Below are 13841 nucleotides of genomic sequence, written 5' to 3'. Positions count from 1 at the left end.
CACCAGTGGATTTAGGGAGGGAAGACAGGGACAAATGGAGAGTGGACAATGGTAACTGAGTCAATGGGCTCCCTGGGTTTTGCACAGAATCATTCCTTGAGGGCTACAGTGTGGGCAAGTAAGGAAAGGAGAAAATAGGTGAATCATTCTTCATCCTCCAGCCCTGGAGGGAGTGGCTGTGAACGAAAGCAAAGCAGAGACATACGGACGAAAGCTGCCGGAGTCGCCCACTGGGGAACCCACTCAACGCTGGTTACACTGATGTGGTTTCTCTTGGTAAGGGGCCCATCAAAGGGTTTTACCCAGAGCTGGGGAGGCTGTACGACCTCTTGCTGATAAGCACACATGAAGAGTGGCTAAGACAAACTATGTGAAGGAAATGTTTTAAAACTCCTTGGAGTAGAACATATTTATTTAATGCAAAAACACTGCAGGAGAGGCTGAGTGAGAAGTAAAGGCTGAAGTCTAAAGGGGAGAAAACTCAGTAGGCAAAAATCACAAAACTTTAAACAATCAACACCATTTCCTGAGCACCCATTTCTATGTATAATATCCTTCAAACTTTCCATTAGCCCTATGGAAAAAGTAAGCCTCAGATGGTCTCAGTTTCTCTCCCAATGTCACATGACCACTGAGGTGCCCTGTGTGAGATTTGAACTCGGATCTCATGACTGACTTTCATTCCAGGCAGGGTCTTTCCAATTCACTCAGCACTTTTCTAACAGGTTATATGAATATTTGTAAAGTCTTTTAATGCCTGTGCAGAAAAGAGTTAACATAGCAGCCTAAGACTGCTATCCCTGGAAAGACCTGCTTTGCAAGGTGGGCTGTTGACTGGGATCTGGGAATTTGAACGGTAAACAGTCCCCCAGGCTGATATAAACCTTTCCCTAACTGATAAGGGTGGTTCACTGTGCCTCAACTGTTTATATAAACAATGTGGCTTGTGCTGAACACCTGCCTTCCTTCTGGGAGTCTGGAATTGCTCTAGGCACTAGGCAGAGGGTGTCTACATGACCAGCCCCCAATAAGAACCTTGAACACAGAGCCTCTAAGGAGTTTCCCCGGTAGATAACATTTCACATGTGTTGTCAAAGTCATTGCTGGAAGAATTAAAAGTGTTTTGTGTGACTCCACTGGGAGAGGACTCTCAGAAGTTTGTGCCTGGTGTCCTCTGGGCTTTGCCCATGCTCCTTTTCCCTTTGCTGACTTGACTTTGCATCCTTTAACTGTAATAAATCATAGCCATGAGTACAACTATATCCTGAATCCTATGAGTCCTCCTATCAAATCACCAAATGTGGGGGTGGTCTTGGGGACCCCCAACATGATGCCTCAAAAATAGCACAAATAATAGTGATGGCTTTCAAGTCATTGGAATTCTATGTTTTCATATTTAATTATTGATTCACTTCATACTGGTACAGGCTACTAAAACTCAACAGATGTTAAAAGGCTTTCGGTAAAGAAGGGCAGTCTCTTGCTTCCCTCTTTTCTATACCCGTAGTTGTATTCCCTATGGGGAACCATTTCCAACTCTTTCAGACATTTCTTCTGATATTTATATCCATATTGATATACATCTTATACCTAATATTTTTGGATTTTTCAAGTTTGGGTATTATCTATGGCCTTCCTACTGTGGAGAATGAGGATTTAACTATCTTACAACCACCTCCCCCTCCAACACACCCACACAAGCTTTCTCCTCACTCCATCCTTGTAGTACGGTTTTCAGCATGATTTTTGGTTTAAAAAATCAATATTCAGTGTCTACATTATTATGACCACCTATTATTCATACCTGAGCCACAAATTGTACTGTGATTAATTTCCTTTCTTACATTGCTTTTTAAAAAGTGTCCTGGAAATTATTACTGTGTATTTTTATTTGCTCTATAACTAACTTCCTCTAAACTCTCCGGCAAAGTTTTAAAACTCCTTTCGGCAAGGTAAACATGTAAGGTAACCTATCATTTTCATTTCCTTTTTTGAGACATCCCTTTGGGGTTCTCTATCCTCCTCTCCTGCTGTATAGGTGTCCTCTGAGACTTCTCCTTGCTTCTCTCCTATGTTGGATACCTTGTTTCACAGCTTTCATATTTTCCTGCTTCTTGGTTTGATGAAGCACGTTCCCCAGTAGCCTCCTAGGAATGGCATAAGGGAGCAAAATGTATGAGACTCGATGTCTGAAAACGTGTTTATCCTGCCCTCACACTTGATTGATAGTTTGGCTGGGGATAGAATTCCACGTTGTTAATCATTCTCCCCAGAAGTGTGAAGGCATTCCTCCACTGTATTCTAGCTTCTAGTGTTGTTGAGTAGAAGTCTACCAGCTTTCTGATTTTAGGATCCTATCTTTCACCAGATTGTTTAAAAGTTCTCAATGATGTGTCTTTGTGTCATTGTTCTGGGAGCTCAGAGGGTCCTTTTCAACAGGAAAACTCATGTCCTTCAGGCCCAGGAGATTTTCTTGAAAAATTTCTTATTTCATTTTCTATGTTGTCTCTTTCTAGAACGCCTATTAGTATAATTACATGTCTTGCATTGTTGCTCTAATTTTTGTATTTTTCCATATCTTTGTCTTTTTAGTTAATTTCTAGGGGATTTCCTCCACTTTATCTTCCAATCTTCTGTTGAGCTTTTAATTTGATTATCATAATTATAATTTCCAAGGTCTCTTTTCCATTTTCCGAATGCTCATTTTATGTTTTTTTTCCCTTTTGGATACAATATCTCATGCCTCAGATGATATTAAAACTAGGATGTTTTCTTTTAATTTTTTTTTTCTGCTTCTTTGTTACCAAAATTTTGTTACGAAAACTGTCTTTCATGGTGAAAACTTTCCACAGACACCTGGTAATTCTTAGCTGTCCATTAACATTTATGACTAAGAAACAAAAAGCTGATTATGTGCACAAGTAGAGTTTGCTGACCAACGGGCTTCACTGAAGGGCTGGGAGGTGGGGGCTGGCCATTTGGTTGTATAACCTCAAAGTGTCAGTGTTGTAAGTCTTTTCTCTTGGGTCGGTCAGTTTCTTTATGGAGGAATCCTCCTGCCTGAGGGATATAATCCTGGAGGCTAGTGTTTCAAGAGTCAAAGAAGGAAGGAAACTGTGAATCTCATCTTCAAATATGATGAAGATTTTCACTTAATCCCCATTTTTAAATGCGTGCAACTATATCAAACGACAGAAACCAGAGCAGCAATTGGAACAGAGGGAAATTTAATGTAAAGAAATATTAGCTGGTAAAAAGTGGTTAACTACTAAAGGAAAAAAAAAGGGCCTCTAAAAGCTCCAGAAGTAGCAAAAAAAGAACAAAAAAAGCAGTTAGGACTTTTCGGCCGTTTAGACTGAGGGAGAGTGGGTCACAAAGGAAATGGGACTAAGAACTAAGGGATGCACGCTGCTGCCTGCTCCCCATCACACAATCGAGGCCGAGAGTAGATCTCCTCAAAGAGAACATAGCTGCTACAGGCACATGCAGCCTACACGGGGCAAAGAGACCTGCCAGAGGGCAGCTGCCAGAGATGATCTGTACAAGTGGCCTACCACCGCACAGGGTGTAAATGGGCAGAACTGCTGTGGAAATGGCCATCAGGTGGGGAGACTACCTCCCGAGGGCCTAGCTGGAGCTGCCATGGAAGTGGCTGCCCGGCAGACAGAGAGCATGGGCTGAGTGTGGCTGGAGCTGGTCATGAGGGTTGCTGAGGCGAGCACCACCAGGCCTCCCACCTCAATCCACTGACTCCCTCGCTGAAGGAAACAGTAGGAGAAGCAGAACCAGAAGGGAAGTGAGTACTTTCCTGCTTCATCACCTTGTAGTGTCACTCTAGAACCTTCTATTGACAAAGCCTAATATCAAGCCAGTCAGCAAAGAAGAAATGTTCATAGGGTCCAGCTCCAGTATCAAGGCAAAGCAGGATGCATTTGGAAGTAAGAGGCAATAAACTGATAATAGGCACACCTCCCCTTCACTGACCTGGTATCCCTGAGTTTAAGCCTCTTTGTCAGTTTCTTGAGCATAAATCTGTCTCCTGGTGGAACAGGGGAAGAGACCTGCACTCTGGCTGCTACTTACATGGACTGTGAATCGATGCTCCTTTTTTCGGCCCCACTCCACATCCCCAAGTTCAGAGACTTCTGGTACCTCTGATCTCCGAGCCTCTATGAGGCCCATTTGAACAAACTGGTTCTCGTTCTCGCTTCCCCCACTGCACATGGAGATGGCTGCTTCTTCCACACTGCTACATCATTTGCCACTCGTCCATCCACTTTACAACTTCCAAAATTTTGTTTACATCTCTCTCCTAGTGTCATCTTTTCTCCTGTTTTTCTTTGTTCTTGTGGATTTATGACTTTCACAAAAATCCATTTACTGTCACTTTATTGGAATTTCAGGTGAGATGAAGACAACTATGTCCTTCAATTCCCTATGTTTAACTCACCAACCTTTTATTGAAAGTTTAAATATTTATTTACAAATTATAGAAAACTAGTTAGATTAAGCAGTGATTAATAAGAAACAATTTTGAATGTGGAAGGGTGTGTAATTTACATCCATGGGTATGGAATTCTTCAAACCTTACTCTGTAACTGTTGGAGACTGGTCGTGGGAACACAAGCATCAAAATCAACTTACGGTATTTGTTGAAAATGCAGATTCTTGAGCCCCCCCCCGGATTTTACGCATCAGGCTCTGCGGTTTAGGCCAACTAGTCGGCATTTTAAACACGTTTCTCAGATGATTAACAACTCAAGTTTTGTGTTATTAATCAGTGACAGAATATTTTGATTTGGCATTTTGGTGAAAACCTACATTTTATTAGGAAAAAGATCATTAAAAATGACTCTCACATAAGTAACGTCATTTGTTTGCTTGCTTTTTAGCCCTACCTGCTTAAGCCTAGCTAGTTGGCCTAAATAGCCATAAATGAAAGTACCATCGTCCATGTGTTATTCCCTACCCTAAAGTGAAGGAAAAGAGTCTAAGAATTCATAGATTCCTATGATTAGCTCCACAGATTCAGACACAGGCAAGTGACAACGAATGTTACTGCCTCCATTTGACTGTGGATCAAAATGAAGGCCCTGATGAGCTAAACCAATTATGCAAAGTGAAACTCTGCATTAGTCTTTTGTTCCATTCCTAATCTCTAGCTGACTGTAAAGTGGGAAATCAACCTTCAGCAGTTCCAGGAAGGCCCGAAGCAGGTAACGAACAGCAGCATCCACCTTCTACCCTCGAGGCCTTAGCCGCACAGCGGCAGGTTTTGCTCTGTAGCAAAGTATTTTGTGCTCAAGATTATTTCCTTTTCTTTTAAAACAATAACATTAATGTTCTTTCTCCTTATGAAAGTAATATATGCTAACTGAAGAAAACAGAAAATTGAGAAGAAAATAAAATTTACTGTAATCCCAGAAATACACAGTGTTAATACATTTGTATATTTCCGTCTAGTCTTTTCTTCTGCATTTATGTGTTTTACATGGTTGAGATAAGGCCTTTAGCTAGTTGTGTACCCTGCTTTTTTTCACTTAACATTTCATGAGCGTGTCTCCAAGTAACTAAAGTTCTTCGTGCACACTTTTAAAGGTTGTGTAACATTAGTTGTACGTTCATTTAGCCACTCCCCAATTGATGGATCTTGACATTGTTTCCAACTTTTTGCTGTTACAAATAACATGATATGCAGCTTTATAGATAAATTTTGGCCCATATTTTCTAGCTTCTTCCTAAGGATACTTTCCTAGAGCTAATGGATATTTTAAGGCTCTAGATAGTTGTTACTCGATTTTCCCAAAAAGTCGTCTCAATACATACTTGTACCAACAAGAAATGAGAGTGCTCCTTCCACTGAAGTTTCAACGGGTCTGGATCTTATAAATAGTTTAATCAAAATGATACATGTGTGTTGTTTTCAAAATAAATATTATCAAAAGACACAATAAAAAACACTAGTCCCCTGACTCATTATGCTCTGCCTCCTGTCCACAGCCCAGAGGCAACCCACTCTTAACTTTTTAACTATTATTTTAGATGCTCATCACCAATAATATGTTTATTCTACAATTTTGAAATTGTAGACGTTATCTACTCACTTACTGCTGCGACAGATCAGGCTTTAGCTCCCTTACACTCACCCTCTCATCCCCAGTTTACATTGCCACATCCTCCCATCAACTTAGACTACTGTGTTTAGTTTAACCGATAATATATCAACAATTAATTATGAAGTAATATAACAATATCTCACTGTGATTGTCATTAATGTATTTATTAATAATTATTGTTATGATTAACATAAGAATAAATTATAACTGCTATTCAACACAGATCCACATTGTGTACTAATATTATGTTTACATTCCTGTCACTTTTTGTTTGGGCTGGCATTTCTAATCGCCCTTTTCTTCTTGCATTATCTTCTTTTGTCACCGTTCACATTTTCTTTAAATGCACCATTATATCAGATATTCTATTCAGTTCCTCATTTTCCTGAAGATCTCTCTGCCAAAGTTCTTCATGTTCCTGCTTCCAGATGGATCAGGAATCGTATTGTTCTGTAAACAGACTGCTGATGACTCCTCTGGTTTTTCATTCTCCAACCGTCTTCTGCCCTCTTTGGTGCCTGCAGTCTCCAAGCTTGAGGAGCTGCGGGCCCAGCCAGCCTCACCTGTTCTGCATCCCACGGTGGCTCTGTGGGCACACTGGGCTGTTTCCTCCAGCCTGCTCCATCAAACACCACTCTTCAAAAATTTTGTTGGGATTCCTCACCCTCAGATAGCCCTTATCCCAATGCTCCCGGGAACATTTGGTGATATCTGCAGACATTTTTGGTTGTCACAACCAGGAAGAAAGGCTGCTACCAGCATCCAGTGGGTAGAGACCAGGGATGCTGCTAAACATGCTACAACGCACAGGACAGCTCCCACAACAAGGAATTATCTATCATGTTAGCAGCCTCTCAGGAGGGAGAGGACATCAATGTATATATTTAAAACGACCTCTTTATATCACTCAGTCTCTTGGACACTCACTTTCTTCGTTCATAACATGGAATTGACACTTAGGACTACTTTAGGATTATTAAGACTGAATGAGATAATGTATGAACAGGGTTCAAGGCATAAAAGTTCTTCAAACTAGTCAGAAGTTAAATTTTTTTTTAATTTTTGATAATTTGACAGATTTAAAAATGTTATCATGTTTAAATTTACAGTTCTTTCTATGGGTGAGGCTGAAATATTTTCATAAGCTACTTTTGCAATTTGCATTCATTCTGTTGTAATTGTTTAAACCCTTTATTAAAATTCATCAATGTTGTAGATTTATTATAACTCAAGTGCTCTGGCCCCACCAGCTTGTGACTGTAAAATAAAGTTACATTTACTTTAATACCCAGATTATCACTCTTAACTGCTGCATCCCAAATTAATAAGAAATTCACTGTTTTCCAGAGTTGCTCTTTCCAAGTATTACCGAGTCTCCTGAGTTAAATGCCTGTCCTCGTCACTTACTGCCCCCTGCTGGGAGAGCAGGAACTTGCATTCACCCCACACGGGAGGGGCTGCGCTCCATGGCTTTCTGTGGTTGTTCTCTCTGCACTCCCTCCTGATGGCCCCACCTGCTGGTCTCACATGCCTCCCACGCCACCATTCCATCCGTGGTGGCGGTCACTGGTGTGCAAGACAACATAATGAAGCTCAGCGGTCCTGCAAATATGGAACCCAGCTGGATACCTCCCTCTACCTCCCCAGCGCCTCTTGTTTCTACTGCCTCTGCTGCAGGAATTAGCCACTGTCTTGGGTGAAGATGGATCCCCTACATATGATGAAGACCTCAGACTTCAAGTCAATGAGGATTGTCTCACAATGAAACTGCCGGAAGTCCAAGTGAGTCAGCTCTTTAGTGATATATGTATACTTAGTGGTTTCCTATACAACATGTGTTGAGCGCTTACTGTGCACCAGATATGGCGCTCAGTACTTTACATGAATTATTTCATATTTATTTCCAATAACAATTTAGGAGTTACGCAATTATTATTATAATTCCCATTTAGAGATGAGGTTTAGACAGAGGTGGGTAATTTGCTGAAAGACATAGAGCCACAAATCAAATGTAGAACTGTCAGTCCTCAAAGCCCACCGTCTGCACAATTAAGGCATTATTTTTTTTCAATATGCACTTACATTTCCTTCAGTGTATACTTGGACAGGCGCGGTAACATCTGGTGCAGATCCTCTCCTCCTTGAAGGGACATTGACCCTCAGGAGCCACCATAGTTAGTTCCTTTACTCTGGCCTCAGTCAGAGCCACCCAAGTCCATGGACACATGTTTATATTTTTGAACTTCACAGTGGGTGTGGTGGAGGGAGAGGCCAAGGTCCCAATCCTCTTCTCCCAAGAGAAGACTCTCCCCTACTTAATAAATCCCATACCTAAATTAACAGATCCAGAGACAGGCGGAAGGGAGGCCCAAGTGCCCGTGGATATGTTGGGGAAGGACGGCATTTAACTGCTCTTCCCAATGGTGTCTAAGCCCCAGCCCTCACTAAGCCAATCATGTCGCATTACAGAAAGTCACTAACACTTTGTGCCTGTGTGTTGCTTTTTAAAATTGGTGTTCTATTGTTTGTCAAGGGGTTATGATTTCCAAATGTCACTATTCCTGGGGAAGGAGCAGGGAACAGACAAGCTCAACGGGCTCCATCTCTGTCTTAGTTTGCTGTTCTAGCATCTTCAGTGTGATAGACCTGGGATGAGGACAGAATCCAAATCAAAAAAGAAAGACAAAAGAAGCCAAGAATATCTCAACAGAACCTGTACACTTCTCCCTGCTCTCCCATGGCAACCCTTGACTTTCCACCCTCCTGATTCCTGGGACCCCGATCATGCATCTTGTTCCCAACTCCTTCATTGATAGTGTTACAGGCTGAATATTTGTCTTCCTCCAAAATTCAGATGTTGAAATCTGCTCCCCAGTGTGATGGTATTTGGAGGCGGGGCCTTTGGGAGGTAGTTAGGTCATGAGGGCGGAGCCCTCATGAATGGGATGAGTGCCCTTATAAGAAAAGCCCAGGGAGCTAGCTCACTCTCTTTCACCATGTGAGGATGCTGTGAGAAGTTTGCCGTCTGCACCCTGGGAGAGGGCTCTCCCCAGAACTGACCATGCTGGCACCCTGATCGTGAACTTCCAGCCTCCAGAACTGTGAGAAATAAATTCTTGTTGTTTATAAGCTACCTAGTCTATGTACTTGGTTAAAGCAGCCCAAGCCGACTCAGGGAACACTATCTAGCAGAAGGAGTTAGGAAAGTGGTTTCCCTGGTTTTTACATCTGTGACCAAATGGAGGCGTGGATTAGGCTTTCGATACGGATCAGGTTATCAGCTCACCTCACCAACCTTGCAATTGAAGTCCTGGGACCTGGAAAATTGGGCAAAGGAAGAGGTAATCTCAGGGCCCTTAAAATCACTGGTTAAGGGTGGAGGGTCTGGAGCAGTTTGAATCCTGGCTGTGTTTGTTAGCTCGAGCCTGGATCTGGGCGGGTGACTTCACTCTCTCTCACCTGGGATGGTAATAATACCCAGCGCACAGGGGTGCTGTGAGGGTTGAATGCAGGAACACATGCGGAGCGCTTAGCACGGCACCCGGCCATCACTTGGCTGCTGCGATTTACTCCTGCGTTCCCAGCATCTGGCGCAGCTCCCGGCCCCAGGAGGTGCAATACATTCTTGTCACTAATGTCACCATTATCTCCACTGGCTGAGGCCTGTTTTGTGAGGTCCCTGTGAAGAATCTCCAGGGCTGAGGCCTGTGTCTTGCCCTCACAGAAAAGTACAAAAGCCCAGATCTTGATCACCTATTTCCACATTTCAATCTAAGTTTGGCTCAGCAGAGAAAATGCTCTGTAAGTTTCAGGCTTATCTAATAATAGACTTTAATGTGATTATAAGAATCCCTACCCTTTTAAAGTTTGTGTCTAAACTCACGACTTAATTAGGTCTTGTATCTCATTTTCTCTTAGAAGCAAAAACCCCAAGTCAGAGGCAGGGGATGTCGGTAAGAGGCCCCCTTCAAAGTGAGAGGGCACTACCGGCTCACAGGTGTGTCTGAGGCACGTCTGAGTTAGCGCAAACAATGAAGCTATTCCAACACACGAACACCGGCACTTTGCTGCATTCAGGGTTAAGTTGCAATTGGCCAGAATTGGTTGTATTTCTATTTAACATGGACATATGAGTAAACCAATGTTCTACATTCAATTTATAATTATTATTCTAAGCCACTGTTATGAACTCATTTTTTACTAAAATGAGTAAAAAATAGAAAGGGTAAACTTTTTGTCCCAGTAAGACTGACTTCACATTTTTAAATACGAAAAGAGGTCTATCTAATTGTAAGTCACTGTAGACGGTGGCAATGTATGTCACATCTTTGTGCCCCCATGGCTTCTGGCCTGGGGTCTGGTATGTAACAAGCATTCAATACATTTGATCCTTGACTTGCTCTCTCTTTCTGTCTGGTCCACATTATCGATCACTAAGATCCCCAAGCTTAGAGCAGAGACATGGAGGAGACCCTGAAGCAACAGATGAGAGCAGCAGGCCAGGGTGGCAGAAGCGCTGTGGCATTAGGAGAGAGAGACTGCACTGTGGTCCCACGTGGCGTGGGGGCCCTTCATAGAGATTGCTGAGCCTCCTTCTACGTTGCAGCCACGTAAGTCTGCATCCTAAAGACTAAAAAGTATTTGAGTTCGCATCTTACCTTCCTCATCAGACACTGAGATTCTTAATCAGAGATTATGCTTAAGTGCCTTCCATCAGCTGCACCCATCCTATCCCTTGTAGGGAATAGTTGCTTAATAAAGCAATGTTCATTGATTATCTTAAAGGATGGATGAAAAAGTGATTGACTTGAGAACTCACTGCCTGTTCCCTCTGCCTCTGCCTTCCCCGGGTCCTCACAGCTGTGTGCGCCCATGTTGTCACCTACCAGCCCATTCTGCCCTGAGCCAATTCCTGACTCATTCCCACATGTCAGAGACCTCAGCGCTCTATCTGCCTCCTGAGCCAGGCATCAGGGAGGCACTCACCTCCTCAGACCTCATCTCCGAAGCAGGCATTGTTCCTGTGTTCTCCCCTGCCTGCTCCCCGGCGGTCCCTCCTTGACTTCTCGGCTGCCTGTGAGCAGCCTGGGTCCATCTCCCCCTGCTCCACACTGAGCCCAGGCCCGAGCTCCCACTGCCTCTGAGGAGGAAGTCTCTCCGCACACCTGTCCACCTCCCCATGACTCCACCCCGTGGAAGCTCAGAGAACAGTCCACAATGTGGAACTTGGTCCTTAGACCTGACTGGTTACGCCTCTTGGTGCCCTGATCCTGTCCAGAAGCAAAGCACAGGCTGCAGATCCTCGGTGCCCTATTCTACTGTATGTCCCATACATGCTCAGACCTCTGGATGTCACCTGCCTGCCCATCTACCTGACCCTGAGGATTGACGGCCATAGCATCTCTGGTCTAGCTTCTGTTCTTCCTGATGGAAACCCTGAGTCTAACTATTTCCCGGCCGTGACTGAACTCACCCCCACTTCAGGCGTTGTGACCTCCTTACTTACTCACTTCCCTATCCCTGCCACCCGGCCGTGTCCCCAGCCCTGGTCCTAGGTCCTGGCCTCTTCCCTGCTCTGTCCCGTCCTCCTCCAGTCGCCCTTCCTGACTGAGCCTCAAGTTCCGATGTGGATAATAGTTCAGTTAAGGGGATTCTGAGGGGCCTGAACAGCCAGGCCCAGAGAGTGTGCCTTCACAGATTAAGGCGTGAAACCCAGATTGGGATTGAAGGGACCAGGTCTTCTTCATTTTTGTAACCTGAGTCCTTTGTGCATTCACTGGATAAATTACTATTTATTTGATGAGTGAGTATACAAACAAATGAACAAGCAAACCTGAGCTCCCTGTAGAAGTCCACCAGACTCCCTCTCCTTGGCCCTGGCCAGTTTAACATTCTCATCAGTGGCTGCATTTTATGACCTCCCAATAAATGGTGCCGTGGAGAATATGATTACCAAATTGCAAATGACAGAATGTGAATTTATTGATACCATATTTCACTAATTCTAGGATGCACATTTTAGCATGTCTAAAATCAGATGCATCACACAATCAATTGCATGTCATAATTAAATTGGCGATATCTCTTCTTCGTGGTAAATCTTTTAAAAACGGTCTATCTTACAATTAAAAGAGTCTTGTATTTGATGAAATACGGTATATTGGCTAATGTAATCCAAATCAAAGTCCATCAACAGGATAGAACAAATGGGAGTGACTCTAACAAGATGGAATTTTGTAGTGATAAACAATATAGTCCTGCACTTAAGTTCAAAAAATCAATTGCGCAAGTTAAAAGATGAAGACAACTTGGCTGAAATTCAGTTCCTGTCACAGCGGCAGGAACCGGCTCGAGTAGACCACCTCAGAGAATCAAGAGCAGTGTTGCTGCCCAGCAAGCTAAGGCAACTGTAGGCTGCGTTCATAGAAATAAAGTGGCCTGGGGCCGGCCTGGTGGTGCAGTGGTTAAGTTCGCACGTTCTGCTTCTCAGCGGCCCAGGGTTCGCCGTTTCGGATCCCGGGTGCAGACATGGCACCGATTGGCACGCCATGCTGTGGTAGGCATCCCACATACAAAGTAGAGGAAGACGGGCACGGATGTTAGCTCAGGGCCAGCCTTCCTCAGCAAAAAGAGGAGGACTGGTAGTAGTTAGCTCAGGGCCAATCTTCCTCAAAAAAAAAAAAAGAAATAAAGTGTCACAAAACAAGCAGAAATAGCTCATTGTAATTTTCTTTGGTCAGATTGAGTTTGAAATATTTTATTGCCATATTTTAAGAGGCACGTTAACAAACTGGAGTGTACGCTGTTATTGCAATTGTACTTTGGAGTTAAGACCTAGATCGACATTAAGAGATGACTTTATAAGAAACAGCTTGAGTAAGGCTGTTATTAAACCTAGTGTAAGAAAATCGTTGGGTGCATTTTTCTTTAGGAAGACTCGGAAAATTTCTTTCATTTCCAGATCCAGGAATAGCTGTGTTTCCTGTTTGCTCTATGGATGCTGATTTGTGTAACTGTGCATGTGTAACTTTCCCTTTTTGACTTGGTTGCCAGTAAGCTCAAAGGCAAATTTAGGGCCTACATCCAGCCCAGTTCAGAGCACTGAATGGTGCATATCTGTGTGCTATGTTCACTTGGGGCCAATGTTTCCTGTATTTATTTTCTGTCCATTCCCTCATTGCATGTATAATCCTGCCTATCATTTATGCTTTGCTGGACTTGACTTTCCTTCAAGTCTCTTTTGGAAGAAATTGGGGCTATGAATGAATAAACAACAAAATAAGCAAAAAACAGATGCATCCTCAGAGAAGAGCAACTGGGAAGGCAGGTGGTCAGGAAGTTGTTCCCCAGAGACAGGAGTGAAGGAACTGGAACTATCTGGAAAGCAGAAGATTTGCTGGGAAAGAAGAGCAATCCTAAAAATGTTTATGGGCCTTGCATATTGGAAAGTGATCGAATTTATTCTGCGTGACTCTAAGATGGAAAAATCAGTAGAAGTTAGAGGGAGACAGATTTTTTTCTTGGTATAAAAGAAAAACTTACTAAAAATAACCCCAAATTCACAATGGCTGCATTGTGAGTAATGTGCTCCCTGTTCATGGAAGCGCTCAAGTCGACGCTGGACGGCCACCTGTCAAGGATGGGAAGGATGGGATTCCCAAAGGAGCTCGGAAGTCCCATCTGCCAGTGAGTCAGCGCCTTGAGAAATGGAGAGGGAAGGGGGAG

The 13841-nt window shown here is 43.3% G+C and overlaps 1 long non-coding RNA gene across 2 annotated transcripts in view; it reads right to left on the bottom strand.

Moving 5' to 3' along the window:
* LOC138924100 (uncharacterized) overlaps positions 1-13841 on the bottom strand; it is an 80127-nt gene that overhangs the window by 53859 nt on the left and 12427 nt on the right. Inside the window, exon 3 of one of the 2 annotated variants that reach the window (XR_011438728.1) lies at positions 12074-12780. The exons of the other annotated variant lie outside the window; for it this stretch is intronic. This is a non-coding gene — a long non-coding RNA (uncharacterized lncRNA). Of the gene's footprint in view, positions 1-12073; positions 12781-13841 lie in introns of those variants that run through there. 2 annotated transcript variants of the gene reach the window in all.

This window comes from Equus caballus, chromosome 5 (genome assembly GCF_041296265.1).
Source record: "Equus caballus isolate H_3958 breed thoroughbred chromosome 5, TB-T2T, whole genome shotgun sequence".
Classification (NCBI taxonomy): domain Eukaryota; kingdom Metazoa; phylum Chordata; class Mammalia; order Perissodactyla; family Equidae; genus Equus; species Equus caballus.
Note: the sequence above shows the minus strand (reverse complement) of the source record. Positions and strands in the feature narration are given on the sequence as shown.